Source organism: Myotis lucifugus, unplaced genomic scaffold (genome assembly GCF_000147115.1).
Source record: "Myotis lucifugus unplaced genomic scaffold, Myoluc2.0 scaffold_836, whole genome shotgun sequence".
Classification (NCBI taxonomy): domain Eukaryota; kingdom Metazoa; phylum Chordata; class Mammalia; order Chiroptera; family Vespertilionidae; genus Myotis; species Myotis lucifugus.
Window position 1 is genome coordinate 128,024 of NW_005871884.1, and position 19,018 is coordinate 147,041.

At 39.8% G+C, this 19,018-nt stretch overlaps 1 protein-coding gene across 1 annotated transcript in view; it reads right to left on the reverse strand.

The window, feature by feature from the left end:
- The window catches only part of GNG2 (G protein subunit gamma 2), a 110,952-nt gene that overhangs the window by 86,026 nt on the left and 5,908 nt on the right, over positions 1-19,018 (reverse strand). The window contains exon 2 of the mRNA XM_006106483.3: positions 4,754-4,795. The gene's annotated coding sequence lies outside the window, so the exon portion shown is untranslated. The remainder of the gene's footprint in view (positions 1-4,753; positions 4,796-19,018) is intronic.

Genomic DNA, 19,018 nt, shown 5'->3' on the forward strand with positions numbered 1-19,018 from the left:
GATTCAACGAGGTCCTGTGGTCACCTCAATAATGAAATCATCAAAGCTGTGAACATCAGAGACATCATGCAGGAGTTTGCTGGTGACACTGGAGAATGGCAAGGGCAGGCTATGGCATATAATATTTCAAAAATGGTGCTTGTTCTTAGCTGTGAATCTTAGTGTTGTTGTGTGTTTTTTTAAGTTGATATGGGCAAGCACATATATGTGGATACAGATTTTCAAAAAGTTAGATTCACCGTTATTGTCAACCCAAGCCTTGAGGGTTGTTGTCATTGTTTAATTCAATCAACATTTCTATTTTAATTCATCAACATGACAGCCACTTTCCACCAGAGCCATTTGTTAGGCATCTGGGTTGGCCAACTGTTCCGATCTGTCCCGAGATTCTCTTAGTTTCAGCACTGAAGGCCCCACGTGCAGGGATCACCTCAGTTCAACAAACAAGGATGGTGTGTTACTCTACTGCGAGCCCTAGCTTTGGCCTTCAGATCTGCATTGCTGAAGGGTCTAGAAGTTGGATAGAAAGGGGATTGCTACAAAAAATAGGTGAAAAACAAATTAAATCTCCATAAGAAAACTCTGACTACATTCTATTCCAGAGATGGTCTTCGAAAAAACTTAACCCAGAGATTCATTTCATTCACTAGGTAAGAAATGCTTTCTTACTTTGTTGGGGATGACCTACCTAATGTATGGAGGAAATGAAACCATCCCTAGAAATTAGTAAATACTGCTATAGTGAGGTTCTGAAATAGTATGTTATTTTTTCCTTCAATTTTCACATTTTAGAGCCTAATAAATAAAGTATAAGGTGGCAGGCAGACATAACAGCATGAAATAAAAATCTCACATTTCTTTGCTGCTATTCAAAGACCTTGGAACCTGCACACTGTAGGCAAACTTTTCCGAGTTGGAGAAGTGCCAAAAGCAGCACTCTCCAGAGGCCACACCGAGAGTACCAGAAAACCTGGCCAAGAATGGAGCCCTTGGACTTCAACCTGTCCACTCGACCCCAGGCCAAACACTCCAAGAAAACCAAAAGCCTTCAGTGCCTCTATCAAAAATACAGGATTTGCAGAATCAAGACAAGGACCTGCTTCATCGATTTAGGAACCCTAAGGCTTCTCAACCCAAACAATAAAATGTTAGATCATATCTCTGCTCCCAGAAGCATTTCTACCTTCTAAAGAGATGAGAACAATTAATTACTTTGGAGTAGGCAGAATAAATAGCCCCCAAATAAGAACATGTCCTAATCCCTCGAACCCATCAATATGTAACCTTACGTGGATAAAGGGACTTTGAAGATGTGATTAAATTAAGGACACTGAGAAGGGGAGATTATCCTAGATGATCCAGGTGTTCCAAATCTTATGACATGGGTCTTTAAAATAAAATAAAAAACTTTTCTGGCTGAGTTCGGAATTAGATGTAATTATGGTAGAAAGACACAGAGATGCAATGTTGTTGCCTTTAAAGATGGGGGAAATCAGACCCTAGAAGCCATAAAAGTCAAAGAAATGAATTCTTCCAGAAAGGGACTCAGCTCTGTTGACACTGCTTTTAGCCCAGTGAGATCTCTGCACAACCTAACCTGCAGAACTGTAAAATAATAAAATTGTCTCGTTTTATATCAGTGTGTGACAATTGGTTACAGTAGCAACAGGAAGTAAAAATATTCTTCATCATTGCTGCTATTTAATTTGCATGATGCCTTAGTAGTATTTTGCTTTAAACCCCAATATTTGACTGTTGCTCACCTAGTGTTTCATTTTTTTGCTTCTCTGCATAGACTTAAAAAACAGATTTTAGTGCTAGAGCAATTATGCTCGCAATCCCTATGACAGTACAAAACACCACTTCCTTTTACACGTCTTTCTTCCTTTAGTTTGTTAGCACGGAGACCACTTACATAAGGAACCACTGAGCATAACTGAAACCAATAATTTTGCAAGGAGCAAAAACGCTTCTAGGTGAGAGTAGAAAATGCCAAATCACCTCTTTAAAGTTGTACGCTAACACACTGTAGTTCCCAATGAACCTGACTATCACAATGACTGGAAGATGCCCCTGGCCTTATGTGAGCCAAGGACAGGATCACAAAGAGCACAGTGAAGAACTGTCCCATTCAACATGCCTGCAGCCCCCATTGAGAAATTCTGCTTGGATTGATTTAACCTATTTAAAAACATGTAAAGAAACATGCCTGGAAGAAATCAATCCAAATATTAGACAAAGAATATCAAATACTTATGTAACAGTCTTCATTATTAGTAATATTTGGTAGAATGTAGGGACAACTCAACCCTCACCTGTAAGATATTAAATACTGAATTCCAAAAGAACCTCCTTATGGAGTAGCAAAAGCTATACATGGTCTTAAAAGCAGACACACACACACACACACACACACACACACACACACAGGCCTTTTGTTTAATAAGCTCTAGACCAGAGATTCTCAGTCCTGGCTGGGAAGCTTTTAAAAACTTCAGATATCCAAGGCCCCACCCCCAGAATTCTGATTCACCTGGTCTGGGGAGGTCTGCACGTGAACTTTGAAACTCTTCCCTGGAGATTCTGATGTGCAGCCAGGACTGGGAACCACTGCTCTGTCCCCACCTATGAGCAGCCTCCGGACATAGCTACCTGGACGTGGCCACTCCATGGAGTTGAAGCCTCTTCCTGTATCCGTAGCCCAGGTATCACGACCCATATCATCGCCCAAAAGGGAGATCTGGCAGTTACTCCAGATGTCTTCCTTCCTTTACTTCTCATCCTTAATCAGCAATTCCATCAGTTCTCCCGTATCAGCCCTTCATTTCCAAACCCAAGATCTACTGGCCTCCCTTCCATTAGTCTCTCTCCATTGCTTTATACGTTACTCTGCAGCCTAAGGAATTATCCTTAAAAAGAATTATGTGCCCTTCTCTGTCTTCCCACCCAAACTAGAATCCACTCTTGAGCTTGGCCCTAGAGCCCTACCCAAGCTTCATCGGCCTGCTTCTCAAGCCACATCTCTGTAGTAGGCCACTTCCCAACCATGCCGTGGCCATTGTAAACTTCTAAAGGTTCCACTGTGCTCTTTGGGGCCTTGTACTTTCATGCAATTCCTTATTCCCAGAAGTCCTTTCTATATTTTTTCTGATAGATGGCACTTCATGTCCTAGCTCAAATAAATGCTTCTTTGTCCATCAAGCCTCTCACCAAACTCCCCACCACATTCGTCCTCTCCTCTCTCACCCAGAGCACTCTGCTCAGAGACCTCCTATTTGCAAGCTTCTCTCTCTCATGAGACTGAGCAACTCACGGGGCAAGGCCTGTGTGTTTTTCATCTTCACATTCCCAGCATCTGCCATTCACTCATATGTTCATTCATTCAACAACTGTATTAAATATATAACAAGTGCCGGACACCTTGCTAGACACTAAAGGCAAAATGCTTTCTCAGAGCTTATATTCTGAAAGGGAGGCAGGTAACTGAACAAATATTTATGTTAAAATAAGAAAGTACATGAGAGGGTTGGGAAAGTGTTTTGTGTTTTTAAGTTTCCAATACATTCAGAAGTGAAAAAATGGCAAAATAGGTTTTAAAAATTTTGGCATATTTTACATGTTTGCATCTAACAATTAAAGTTATAAGATGAGTGTCATCTTTTAATTTTGTCAGAGTATCTCTGACAGATAACCTCATTTGGAGATGTCAGAAGTCCAAATTTGAGGACTTCATAAATGTGAGGTGGGGAAAATTGGCTCTCTTATTCTAAGAAGGTTCTGACACTAGTAAATAATAAATATTTGCTGAAAGAATAAACGGATGAATGACTAGCTCCAGTAAACTAAGTCAGGTTATAAGTAGGTTTTATTTCTTATTAGTATTTTACTGTAGCCACTAAATAATTATGTAAATAAATATTAACGATTCAACAACCAAATTCAAGCCACTGTCATATAATCCAATGGGAAAAGAAGAGAAGTGGATGGGGTATAAGTAAAATTATACTGGCTGTGAGTTGATAATTATTAAAATTAAATGAATAGGGCTATGGACGGTCATTATATTATTCTCTTGATTTGGGTATGTGCTTGTAATTTTTCATAATAAAGTGAAATTTAAAAAGAGAGGCTGGCAATCCAAGTCACTGACTAGAGGAAACCATATATGTTGGTTGGGGAGAACACACACATCATCACCTGTCTCAGCAATCTGGAGACCCAAAGATTACAATGGCTTTAGCTAGTCTCAAAGCCGAGTCAGCTTCTTCAAGGAGAAACCCCGCCAGCACAAACTGCCCTTTTAATGTAGTTGTTGTTGTTGCTTCTGGAAATGTCCTTACAATGTCTATAGCCAATCTGTTAAGAACAGGGCTCGCTCCTCTCTGAGCTAATACTCTCTGATCTACCTAACATCTCCTGTTCACAGGGCACGTTCTCAGCAGCTGCAAGCACGTAGCCGTGTTTAGTGCCACAGGAATACATTTTATTAAGGCGGTGACTGCAAAGGCTTTCCAAATCGGGTTTTAGAAGAAAATCGGGGAATCTGAGTGAGAAATCTGGTTTAAACTATCAAGGAGAGCCATTTTCCCCTTTAAATCCTGAAGTCATGTCAATATTGCTACAGAGGCTATGAATGTTTGATAAATATCACATGTTCAATGCTTTCCTCTATAGCATCACTTCAGACACTTGTTTTCCCTTGAACTTCTGGTGAGATTCAAGATCCTGGAGGAAAACACTTCAGAAGACTTACCTTTTCAGTGCCCGAAGCCGGAGGCTCCCTGGATGATCCTGGCTGTCAAGAAAGCAGAGAGGAAAATGTGTTTAGAAAAAGGAGAAATAACATGATACATACGAGCTGAACAAACAAATGAATGTTTCTGTAAGTGGGATTTGCTGGTGATGGCCACATGGCTCGAAGAGCAGGAAGGTCTGATAGGTTTATACTTCTGAGTCAAGAAGCAGACATCTTGTTAACTTTTTTTTTTAAAGAGATATATTTGTGAAAATAGGAGTTCCTTTCTTTGTGAACATCCCTAGCCTGCAAGAAAACATGAAAACACAAAGTTGGGGGTCCTGGGGGTAGCAGAGTTCTTCGTGACAGAGACTGTGTACCAGGGAGATGAATAAAAACAAGCTTTCCCCCTGACCTAACCCAATTGGCTCCCAGCAGGACCCACGTGGCAGAGATGGAGCACACTCCTTCTCCAGGTGTTGGGGGTGGAGCTGGAGTTCCATTTGTGTGTATCTAGCACTTTAAGAGGGTGGATGGACAAGTTAGTGGTTATAAAAGCATCTTTAGCAGCCAAAGCTTCTGGGAGCTGTTTATTCCTTTACACCAAGGCCCCAGTGACCTCTGAGGATGGTGAGCAGGTTTGTGGCCTAATTTTGCCCACTGCCCAGATATGGTGCATCTCTAAGGCAGTTCCTACGTTCAGGAGCTTCTTCACTGCTGAAAAGCTCCCCGGTACCCAGCTCAAAGGGAATCACCTCTGCCCCCGGAAGTGCTTTATCGGTTCTCTTTTGTTGTGTCTCAGAACAAAGAGGTGCCTCACATCTACAGTACTGACTAAGGGTGAAAACCCAATTCACATTGCATCCTAATGAACATCAGTGTCGCTAGCGATCTCACATTGCTTAAGACTGGCACATGTGCTATAGTCTCAACCCAACCAACCATAGTCCCAGATGACTTTCAGGAACCATATGTTTTTAAATAAACCAACATTATTAGGAAACTATTACCATGATTAATGACAGCGTCGGCCTGCAGACTGAAAGGTCCCAGGTTCGATTCCGGTCAAGGGCATGTACCTGGGTTGCGGGCACATCCCCAGTAGGAGATGTGCAGGAGGCAGCTGATCGATGTTTCTCTCTCATCGATGTTTCTAACTCTCTATCTCTCTCTCTTCCTCTCTGTAAAAAATCAATAAAATATATTTAAAAAAAAAATAAAAAAAAAAAAAATAAACCAACATTATTAGGAAACTATTACCATGATTAATGACAGCAAAGGAATAATAAAATTAAAAAAAGCACAAGGTAAGGGCAAAAACAACCTATTTTCAGAGAATGAACCCTAGAGAGAACAGTGATTAGTGGACTAGCAAAATGAGCCTGTGCAGGGCGCGGCAGCACTCTCATGTGTTATTGGCAATAGCATGAATCAGCACAACTTCTTCTTTTTTTAAAAATATATTTTATTGATTTTTTTTTTTTTACAGAGAGGAAGGGAAAGGGATAGAGAGTTAGAAACATCGATGAGAGAGAAACATCGATTCAGCTGCCTCCTGCACGCCCCCAACTGGGGATGTGCCCGCAATCAAGGTATATGCCCTTGACCGGAATCGAACCTGGGACCCTTCAGTCCGCAGGCCGATGCTCTATCCACTAAGCCAAACCGGTTAGGGCAGCACAACTTCTTTGGAAAGCAGTTTGGCAGCATTTTTCAAGATCCTCAAATATATTCTCAATCATTTTCTTAGTGATGCTACTCCTTGACTTTATTCAAAAATAAACAAATAAATTCCAAAATGTAGATCATAAATTATTACCATGTGTTAAAAAATAGACTAAATATCAAATACAACTAAATATCAAATATTTATTTATATTAAATAAAACAAAAACTTTACATGATAGAACTTTAAAACAGTGAATAAAAAAAATTTTAAAGGATAAAAAAATGCACATTTTATATATAGTATAACCTCAACTAATTTTCTAATATAGATATTTATACATCATGATAGCTCTAATGCATTTTATGTATTTTTCATATGTAATATTCATTTAACATATAATACGTAATATTTTCTAGTAAATATTATACATAATCTTTCTGATATGTAGTTTTTTTCTAGAAAAAATATTAGAAAGAGATACATACAAATGTAAACAGTGTATTGTCTCTTTTGTATAGAATAATGGAAGTAGCAGAAATTGTTAGATATGTCCCAATATCCTCTATCTTTTTATTTCATGCTTATATTGAATTCTAAACTAGCGCATACCATATACATGTCAAAAATAACTACTTTCCCCAGCCTCCCTTGATGCTATATGCCCATGAGTCAAAGTTCAAAGGGATGGCTACAAAAATGGTACGTGCAACTTCTGGGTCATGCCTTCCCCTTTCAACTTTCTCCCTTCTTGATGGTTATAGTGGGGTCCTTATGGCAAGCCATGTTAGACCATAAAGCAAGGGAAGCATGCTAGGAATGATGGAACAACGTGATATCAGAAGCCTGGGTCCCTCGATCTTGTGGAGCAGAGCTATCTTACCAGCCCTGGACCACCCACCTCTGGATTGTTAAGTGAAAGGGAAATAACTCCTAGCATGTGTCAGCCACTATCAAATCAGGTCTCTTACACACAATTCAACCAACAGCCTAATTAATAGAAAGGGTCATTCTTATTTTTTCTTTACAATTTAAGCATCCAATTTTTTTCCCATTTTCCAAATTTTCAATAATCACCATGAATTACTTTGATCATCAGAAGAAAATTATAAGTTAAGCTTTGCTTACTAATGTTAAGAAAATTAAGATAGCACAGAATAAGTTTGGCAACATGTGCCTACTCCCCACCTATGAGAAAAAATGAAACCTATAGTTATGAGAAGTAGTTATTACATCTTATGCCAGTGCACAGATTATGCACAAACTCCCTGAGTTTGTATGATCCTTAGTCACACCCCATGGCACTTTATTCGAAACCTTCTGAAAAATAGTTTTAATAGAGAAAGTTGTTTAACTCCAAATAAAATCTGCTTTAAAATCTGCTTGAGGAATACTCTAAAAAATAAAATTGTAGTACTATAGTACTTAACCCTTAACCATGGTTTTCTTTCCACGGTAGACCATGGTTCAACAATATTGAATGAACAATCCCAGAAACGAACATCTCATCAGTTTTAAATTACACGCCATTCTGAGTAGGGTGATAAAATCTCACACCATCTTGTTCCATCCGGCCTGGGATGAGAATCATCTCCTTGTCCAGTGTATCCATGCTGTCTTTGCTACCTGCCCATTAGTCGCTTAGTAGCCTTCTCAGTTATCAGATTGATTGTCACAGTAACCCAGTGCTTGTGTTCAAGTAACCTTTATTTTACTTAAAGGGAGATTTTTACATCTTTTTTGCATATCTGAGTTGCCAGCATCACTATTCTTGTGCTTTGGGGCCATTCTTAAGTGAAAAGGTATGTAAGTATAGGAAAAAGCATACGTGGTTCAGGCATCTACTGGAGGGTCTTAAAATGTACCCCCCACAGATATGGGGGACTACTGTATATCCATTTAAGAGGCTACATAGACTTCTCAAAGTGAACTAAGAAACATTCTTTTAAAAATGTGCACCAACTCACACCTTTACTTTAAGGGTGTTGTTTGTTCTCCATAATGAATCATAATGAATCACTCTTGCAGCAATTCCACTGGCCCAATAACTCTGTTGACTGCCCATCAACAGTGTTTTTTAATTTCATTTTCCCCTGGAGAGGGGACAGATTTGGCAGAGCTCACATAACCTTCCTGGTCTCCTCTGTGAACCAGAGGGCCTGCATTATAAGATGACTGTCCAAGATAAAGGAGTCACATCTACTCCACAAAATACAGGAAAGATACCTGGTCTACTCGGAGATCAGATCTGAAACAATGGCCTCACTAAGACCAGTCTCTAACCATATTAGAATAATGCACTGAGGGTCCTTTAACTCTGCAATAATGTTATGCCAGTGGCATTTCGTGCCTTTTAGAGGATCACTAAAGCCCTGTGCACCTGTGTACGAGACAGTTCACCAGGAAGACCTTAGAGATTTAAATAGAATTATATATCAGATTAAAAACCCTATCTTTCCCCCTTCTTCCCAAGAGAATGCCAAATGGTCCTTTTCTCACCTGTGACTCACAACACCCAACACTAATATGGCTAACTCATATTCAACAACAAAGGCAGGATGCCAGGGTTTCTTTACTTCCCTCTGACGATGACTGTGCCAATATGCTCTCAAGAACACCCTATATTCTTTCCTGCAATAATTGAAGCTGATAGTCAAAGCTCTGAACTCTCAGTTTCTCTCCCCTTCCTCCCTTTACTGGAACACAAGCAAGCCAACGCCACAGGCCTAATCACCATGGCAACAACACGCACTGTGATGATGAGTGTGTTTGTTTTTTAAAATGACTCACAGATTGTTCCCCCAGAAGCTCCAGACACACAGGTTTCTGGCTGGTTTATAAAATCTAATCCAAAGTTTTCTGGTAAATTTCTTACTCCTATTAGCATAATGGGGATGATGGAGAGAGTTTCATCAAGTCAAATATGTCCTTTTCCTTAAGGATGAAAAAAAAAATTTTACCTGGTTCCTTAAACACTCCAAGATTAATCAATTTAAAACTCAAGTTAATAGTGAAATTAATTTGAGTTTGTACACTGGAGATAATTAATCTGTTCCCAATTTAAATAATTAAGGGATTTCATAATATAGTTTGAGAGACCCAAATGGAATAATCAGGAGTAAAAAATATCAAATAAAATAGCCTAAATCTGTGGCTACATGGTCGGTCATATGTAAAGTATTAAAAAAGAATAAACACCTTAATACTGAGATGTTTTTAAATTATTGTCCAAAATAAAGACATTTATTTTTCAAATGCAGACATGAAAGAGTCCAGCACATTTAGAAGAACTGTGAACTACTTCCATTTATTTACTCATTACATAGTATTTAAGACCTTCTATATACTAAGCACCATTGTTTATTGGAACACTGCAATAGCGGTTAGGGGTTAGAGAAGACTATTTTATTACCAGAGACAAGAGCCAGGGCATGGCTGAGTGCATTATCTCCTCTCAGAAAGCCCCTTTGCGTCACAAGACACCATTCTGAATAAGCTCTCAGCGAGAGAGACCATTACCTACTGATTCTATCAGGCCTAGAATTCAGAGTCCCGACTTTAGCATCACGGTGGACTCCCTTGCAGAAAAAAAAAAATGCTGGTAATGTTAGTTTGTTGATTTCCTCTGAATGAAATGGAGATAAATCTTATTTTACAATAAATTTAACTAGAAATTTTAATATAAATCTGTTTAACTTCAAAGTCTAAGTTTCCTGCGGCTTATGTGTAATACAACATATAATATGCATGCACACACAAAATAGTCACTAAGAATTACTATCTCCAAACAGCTACATATTTTATTACTGTTAGCAATACTATATTTTTTTCTCTAGAGTTTAAAGGGATAACCTGAGTGTATCTAATAGGATAAGCTAGGTTATACTGTGGTAACAACAACAACAACAAAAAAACCTACAACCAAAATCTCAGTGTCTCAAGAGAACGTTTATTTCCCACTCTCACTACATGTCCATTATGGGTCCACGGAGGGACTATCTCTGGGTTGTCTTCACTCTAAGGCCTCAGAGAGCAGCCACACTTTCTGGGCCTCTATAACTGCCAGTTACGAAGGAATGCGCTTATACCCTGGTTCTTAGAAGCTTCTTTCTAGAAGTGATAACTGTCATTTCTGCTCACATTTCACTGACCAATGTATGATACATGGTGATACCTAACTAAGTGGACAGAGAAGCAAAAACTTATCATGAGTTGGGAAGGAGAACTGGAACGATTTATGACTAAGCGCATGGATTACTGAGCAAATAGCACATGCTTGAGACTGAGGCTTGACTAAGTCAGAACATCAACATGTGACCGCCCCACACAAATAGCCTTCCTTCGATGATTCCTTACCCCAAGTTCTGAGCACCTGTGACTAATGTTGGGCCATAATCATTTCTGCCAGAATTTGGTAAGAATTCTGTGAATAGAATAAAAGACACCCTACTCCAGCTTGTGGTAACAGTACCAATTGTATTAATAACAGCTACACTTCTGAAAAATTACTGTAAGTCAGGCACTATGCTAAATAAATATTCTCTATACATGATGTCATTGTCTCCTGACAATTTTGTGAAGTAGGTATTGTCATTATAATCTCCCATTTAATAGATGAGAAGCAGGTATATAAATTTTAAGTAACTTGTCCAAGAAATTCTAATTCCAATGTTCTTTAATTTCCATGTTTTCCTGTGTAGGAAGCCTTAGGATATTATTTTTCTACACTATAGTATTTTAGAATTATTTTAAGATATAATAAAAGACAAGTTGTACCATTTTTTCCCCTAGGACTTTTCACATTTACACAGTTAAATGTTTTATTACTTTTTAACAAATCTTGAGGCTGTTCCATGTCAACACACTGGCTATGGGACTTCCCTCTCTGAGAGGTCTAAAACTGTTAACTAAAACTGTTAGTGAAGTGTCTTTAATGCCTATACATAACAGAGTTCCCTAAGCACCACCATCATTCATGAGGGTTAAAAAGATAACAAAGGATGAATTGAGTTTTCCAAGGAAAGCCTCAAAAATGAGAGAATTTTTTTCCCTGTTTAAAGTTTTCACATTTTTTTTCATATGGTTCTGCACAGATCAGATAAATTCCCTTCTCAAACAGAGCTCTGTTGGCAAAGCCTAAAAATTAACTTTACTTTCTGTTTTAAAATGCAAATATAAGAGTAGGAAGCACTCAATCATTTATTACAGAGCAGGTACTCCTACCATGAACACTTAGTCTGTAATGATGAGGATGCACAGAAATACACTTAGAGATGAGCAGTCAAAACACTGCACTGATGTCAATTCCACGGAAATTTCCCTTTTTCACTATCGCTGCTTCACATATTCAGCCTCTGAAATATAACACCACAGTGGAAGGTAGGAACCAAGAAAAAAATGTAACAAGAATGAAACTGCAGGTTGCCTCCAGAGTTGGAAAGTGAAAACCTATTTGTGAAATAACTCATAATCGAAAATTCTAGAGATGACTCCTTCTCTTACAGGTGCTGCAATCAACAAAACGCATCCCTGTCTAGAAAAAGCAAGGTTTTCATTTTAAGTCTGGCAGACACTGTACACAGAACCTTGGCTTCTCTAGCTCATTTCTTGGCCCAGGTGGATTTTATTTCAATCAAATTGATTTAATTGACCAGTCATAAAGGCTCAATTTAATTATATATTTTTACAATGCAGACATGCTGGGCTGGTTGTCCAAGTTAAAAGCTGTTTTTATTGCTGTATAGAAGCTGATGTATTTTCTTCTGGAATAATTTGCTAAGCAGGGTCTTCTTGACTTACTCTGACATCAGCCATTTTCTATTTTCTTCCAGGATTCTTTCTCCATCTACTTACATCATCTCCATCAACCAAAACAAGTTTTGGGTGTGTGTATGTGTGTGGGTTTCAAAGAGAAATGCATGGAAACACTATTGGACTCAAACTTGTGTGATCTGGATAAGTGATTTAACCTTTTTGAGCCTTGATATCTCCACTTATAAAATGGAAATAATATTATTGGCAGACTCTGTTGACTATCTACCCAATAATATCAACCCCTTCTTCCTTGCTAATAGAATCAATCCTTTTTTTCTGGGATTTGGTGACTGTTCTTAAGAAAGGTGGACTGCTCCATGGCTTCAGGAGGAAACTCTTGTATTAGCCAATCACAGCGGCCATCTATCTGCCTACCCAATAAGAGACAAGCATGTGAGTTGTGAGGGGAATGCTGCTGGAGATAGCTTTACCCATAACCTGGAAGGAAGGAAGGAAGGAAGGAAGGAAGGAAGGAAGGAAGGAAGGAAGGAAGGAAGGAAGGAAGGGGAGGAAGGGAAAGGAAGGAAGGAAGGAAGGAAGGAAGGAAGAGAGAGAGAGAGAGAGAGAGAGAGAGAGAGAGAGAGAGAGAGAGAAAGAAGGAAAGAAAGAAAGAAAGAAAGAAAGAAAGAAAGAAAGAAAGAAAGAAAGAAAGAAAGAAAGAAAGGAAGAAAGAAAGAAAGAAAGAAAGAAACTAGCCACTTTACTGTGCCTCTAGGACACTGAAACCTGCCTATACTGCAGTAGCTATCTCAGCACTACAGGGTGGGCCTAAGGGGGCGAACCAACCTGCTGAGGATGTCAGAATGGGAGGAAAGCAAGAATTCAGGTTGCTAAGAACATTGTTCACCTATGACTAACTCTGGACTTATCCTCCTATCAGGAGGTTTTGAGATAAGTTCCCTATTGTTTAAGCCATTTGGTAGGGTGTTCTTTTACTAGCAGCCAAAGTGTCCTGATAGAAAGATACTCTTCTCGTCACAAACGGAATGTACAACAAATGCTAGTTGGCAACTTGATTCTTGAAACGTGCTGATCTTCACTCATTCAAACACGAGTGAGAGGTGGACGCTGTGTGAATGACTCCTCTGAGTGTTTTCCCTGCCCGCCCCCCACACACACACAGAATTAAGGTAGAAGTCACTGCTTTCTCTATTTATTTACTGAAGTGACAACACCAAGTACCTAAGTTTATTTTAAACAAGGAGATTGGCGTTGAATTCAGACAGCAAGCCCTGTAGTACTGATTGCAGTGTAGAAAAATATAATTAAACAGAGTCATCTTCCTGACTGGGTAAGTCAATGGATCCATAAAATTCAGCCCAGACCAAGTATTCAATAGAACAGCCAAGTTTCACATTTGCAGTCAGCCTAGTTTAATTAAAAAGCTTCTTTCGTAGATGAAAGACATTATTTTTAGATTATCGTACATATATGCGAAAAGGCCACACTTCCTCTGAAATTTCACCTCATCTTTATTTTAGAACCCAGCACTTTCTGCTTGGGAACCCTCTTCCCCCAGATCTTCATATGGCTGACTCCTCACCATAATACAGGTCTCAATGAAAATGTCACCTCCTCAGAGAGGCCTTCCGGTATTACCCAATAAAAGTAAACTCCCCGGTACCACCATTGTCACAACACAACTTCTATCATTCAACCTATTTCGATTTTAATCCATCTCAGCACTTATCACTACCTGATACAATTTGTTTCCGTCAATGGGGTGCAATCCTGGCTGATTCTGATCTAATGAGTCTGGGTTGAAGCTGGGACACAGGTATGCTTTTTAAAGTACCCCTCAGTGATTTCCAATGTGCAGCCAGATCTAAGAACTACCAGTTTACACTGGTTTATATGTTTACTGGGTCTCTCCCAACATTATAATGTAAGTTCCAAGAAAACAAAGGACTAACCTGTTATGTTCATTCGACTCCCCCTGGCCCCTCAAAGTACATGTGAAACATTGCAGACATTCAATTAAGACGTGTGGACAGACTGACTGTTTTATAATTATGTCAGTTGTTGTCTGTTTCCCCAGTAGTTTATGAGTGGGCTCCTAGACTAGCCCACTCTGCATCAAACAGTAAGCGGCTCAAGAGAGTTCATTAAATGAATGTGTGATAAACAAAACGCTTTTGAGGGGTTAAATGTTCTCACAAATAAAAATAAATAAATAGATAGATAGATAGATAGATAGATATCTTTAACAGTGTATATGTATATCAAATCACCATGATGTACATTTTAAATATCTTATAATTTTTATTAATTATACCTCAATAAAGCTGAAGTTAAAAACAAAAGAAAACACAAACTGCTTTGTGTGCTCTAAGGAAGATAAAGATGAAACTGGGTGTGACCATTCTTCTCAAAGATCTTGCAAAAGAAAAAAAAATCAGATTGCCATTATTCACACTAGCATGTCTGTGATGAAAGAACAAAAGATTTCTAGGGAGGGAAACATTGCTGCTTATTGGGGAGGGGAAGGAAGAAACCAAGGAAGGTTTCATGGAAAAGGTAGCATTTGAACTGAGCTTTAGGGGGAAGGTGAAATTTGGCTATTTAGAGAAGAAAGACTGTGGGGGTGACATGTGGAAGGAGAAGCAGAAAAGTCATTCTAGGGCAGTGGTTCTCAACCTTCCTAATGCCACGACCCTTTAATACAGTTCCTCATGTTGTGGTGACCCCCAACCATAAAATTATTTTCATTGCTACTTCATAACTGTATTTTTGCTACTGTTATGAATCGTAATGTAAATATCTGATATGCAGGATGTATTTTCATTGTTACAAATTGAACATAATTAAAACATAGTGATTAATCACAAAAACAATATGTTAATTATATATGTGTTTTCCGATGGTCTTAGGCGACCCCCAAAGGGGTCGCGACCCACAGGTTGAGAACCGCTGTTCTAGGGAGAGGCAAGAACACAAGCAACAAACCAGTCCAGCAGGGTGTTAGGAGGGCCTGAACTAAAACAGGGCTATCAACATGGAAAAGAGTAGCTAGTGTCAAGATATATTTTCTTTGTTTTTTGCTTGGTTGGTTTTTTTTTTTTAATGTTTTTATTGATTTCAGAGAGGCAGGGACAGGGAGAGAGAGATAGAAACATCAATGATGAAAGAGAATCATTGATTGGCTGCCTCTTACACACCCCACACTGGGGATAAGATCCAGCCTGAAACCTAGGCATGTGCCCTGACCCAGAATTGAACTGTGACTTACTAATTCACAAGTTGATTCTCAACCACTGAGCCATGTCGGCCATGCAAGATATACTTTCAAAGACAATGCAAAGTGCTATGCAACTGACTACAACTTGTGTTGTTGATGAGAAAAATAGTGAAATTGAATTTTTATAATTGAGGGACTGAGAGAATGAGTGTCATTAATAGTTCTGGAATCAGGTGAGAAGCTAATTTTGAGGCATGGAAGAGGGTGTTGGCCAGCACTGTTTGGGACACGTGAGTTTCACTGTCAGTGGGCTGGATGTTCTGGGAAGTTTGCCAGGAGCTTGATGTGTGAGTTTAGAGAGTAGGTGAGAGATTGGGATGGAGAATCAGTTTGGGGACTGACCACACAGAAACAATGACTGAAGTCATAGGAAGGGATTTGATTAAAGGGAGAGAAATTAAATGGCAGAAGAATCAAATCTGAGAGCAGTCATATTTAGAGGAAACTTAAGAGTTAATGGAGAAGTTGGGAGGCTTCAGAGAGGAATGAGGGTGGCAGAATATGCACCTCAAAATTTGCCTCTTTGTCATAAGGATTATTTTGAGCATATTATTTTGGGAAACAGCATACACAGGAGAAATTCTGAAAACAGATGAGAACTTCCCTCTTTTATAAGGAAAATTTACATTTATAAAGGAAATCTCCATTTGAAAGGTGTCTCCCTCTCTGAAACAGGCAGAGGAGGAGAACTAAATAACTAGAGACTTTTGTCTATGGAGAGGCAGCAACTTAAATCTGCATAACAATCTCACTCTTACTTTTCCTGATCACCTCCCCATAACTGTCCTCCTCTACTTCTCCTCCTCCCTCTTATCATTTAGCTGAAGATGTTATTTAAGATGAATTCTAAACTACCTCTGAGAGTTACTCATTTTTCCCTGGGTATCTCCCCTGTATATGTGAGGTATACCTGTTAATAAACGTCTGTTATATTGGGGACTGTCTTTCGTTACAGTGTGCTCAGCTGAGAACTTAGAAAGGTAGAAGGAAAACTGTTTTTCCTTCTCTACAGGAAGGAGGAGAACAGGTTAATTGAGGTTAAAAAAGTCCAGGGGAAGCTTGATGGCAGCAGGGTTGTTTAATTAATGCCCGAGGTCGGCAAACTGCGGCTCGCGAGCCACATGCGGCTCTTTGGCCCCTTGAGTGTGGCTCTTCCTAAGCCTTAGGAGTACCCTAATTAAGTTAATAACAATGTACCTACCTATATAGTTTAAGTTTAAAAAATTTGGCTCTCAAAAGAAATTTCAATCATTGTACTGTTGATATTTGGCTCTGTTGACTAATGAGTTTGCCGACCACTGGGTAAACTAAGCATGCTTGCAGGTAAGGAGGAAAAGGCCAATAAAGAGAGGAAACCGAATATGTAGGTGAAGTATGGTACCTATTTGCTTTGTTTAACAATGGACAGGTTATTTTGATTTTCTGAATTATATAAACCATCCCATTCGATTAAATGCCTTATTGATTGTAATGTGAATATCCCATGGGTTGTGGTCATACTGGTCTTAGAAAGTGTTATGCCCAGATTTCAAGATCCCCACAGACCAACAGGGAGCCATGTTCGATGCAAAAGCAAAGGATCCTTTATTGAGCTAGCTCGCCTCCCCTTCCTGGCCGACGCAGCGACAGGAAGCAGAGTGAGATGGCGTGGGAAACTCAGGGTTTTAATAGGGAGTGAGGGGACTGTGGGCCCTGCCGATTGGCCAGGCGCAAGCCGGGTCTTGTTACATAGGATGCGGTAATTTTTATGGCGCGCACATCCCTCGACTGTCATTGGTTAGTTTAAAGAAATCCCGGGCGTGGCCAGCAGAGGATGGACAGGTTATTTTGATGTAGCCCATGGCTACTGCCCCAACATGGAGGATACGGGGTAATATCCCATGGGTTGTGGTCATACCTTTTCAGAAAGCACATTTTTCCTTCACCTGAGAAGGACAGTACAGTTATCCCAAGGTCAAAGGGCTCTAGACCCAAAACTGTAATTTAGATAAACCCAGGTTACCCAAGGGCTCTAGACCCAAAACTGTAATTTAGATAACATGCCTAAGTTTAACCCAGGTTACCCAAGGGCTCTAGATAATGTGTTTATAACATGCTGTTTAAACTGCTCTTTGCAAACTAGGTTCCTCATTCCAGACCCGAGGGCTCTAGATAATGTATTTCTGTCAATTCAGTGACCCCGAGACCCAAAACTATAATTAACATGCTTAATTCTGCTTCTGTAAACTGCTTTTTGCGAGCCAGGTTCCTCATTCCAAACCCTGGGATGTAATCAATACCTTTGTGATTTTTTGCCTATATAAACCTTGGAGCTGCGACCATCTTGTTACTATGAGATTTGGGGAATGGTCCCTCATAGTCCCGGATTGCAATAAATGTGACTTTTTAATTCGACTTCTTGAGGAGTCCTTCTGTGATTCGTGGGGTACATTACAACATAGGAAGGAGATAGAATTATTGTCGGAACATAGTCCTCCTAGAAAGTGAAAGGAAATGGCATGGAAAGTCCAAATAGTTTACTCTTGACTTGAAAGAAAAAACTATGTTAATTTGACCTACGAAGGAAGGAGAAGAGAATAAATGAAGACAGGAATCTTGAAGTGGTAAGGAATAAGGTTGAGGTGGGTCAACTGTAGTGAATGAAGGAAGTAGGGACTAGGGTTTAATGGTTTTCATCAAAATGCACAGGGGATGAAAAAAAGTGAAATAAAAAAGAAAGAAGAAAAGGATTGTAAAAAGAACAGCAATGGCCTTGCTGGTGTTGTAGTGAATCTGGAGTAGAATCCATCAACCCAGTTCCCAGGCCCTCTCCATTAGCTCTGATTGCCAGCACCTGAGAGCAAGGATCATGGGACTGTCTGACCCTGACAACCAGGCTGGCAGGGCGGCAAGGGAAGGCCAAAGGAACTCCAAAGGAACAGGGGCAAGTAACTGGTTTGCCATTAAGAGCTTGACTATTTACACATATTTGCCAAGAGATAAAAGGGTTGATTCTGTCTTATCTTGAACCTTGGTATACAGTGCTATCACTTCTAAGAAACATGTTATCATTTAAGTTTGAGAATTGAACTCCCTCTTTTTTAATGTTTAATGAAGTCTTCACACTGACTCTCATTAAAAATAATTTGTTTCAGTAACATAAAAGTTTTAGGGAAATATATATATATATATATATATATATATATGTATATATATATATATAGAGAGAGAGAGAGAGAGAGGGGGGGGGGGGCCCGGTACACGAAATTCATGCACTGGGGGGTGGGGGGTCCCTCAGCCCAGCCTTCCCCCTCTCACAGTCTGGGAGCCCTCAGTGGATGTCCTACTGACGGCTTAGGCCCGATCCCCGTGGGGAGCAGGGCTAAGGCACAGTCTGGCAGCAGAGGCTCGGAGCAGGTGCTGTGTGTGTGTGTGTGTGTGTGTGTCCACTGGGGGCCTGCCCCCAGCCACACCGAGGAGGCTTGGAGCAAGTGCCCCTCTGTGTTGATCTCTCAGGCTCCTGGCGCGCCTGCATGTTGTTCTCTCCCTTGAGCGGCGGCCAGGGGCGGGCTGGGAAGCTTGGCTT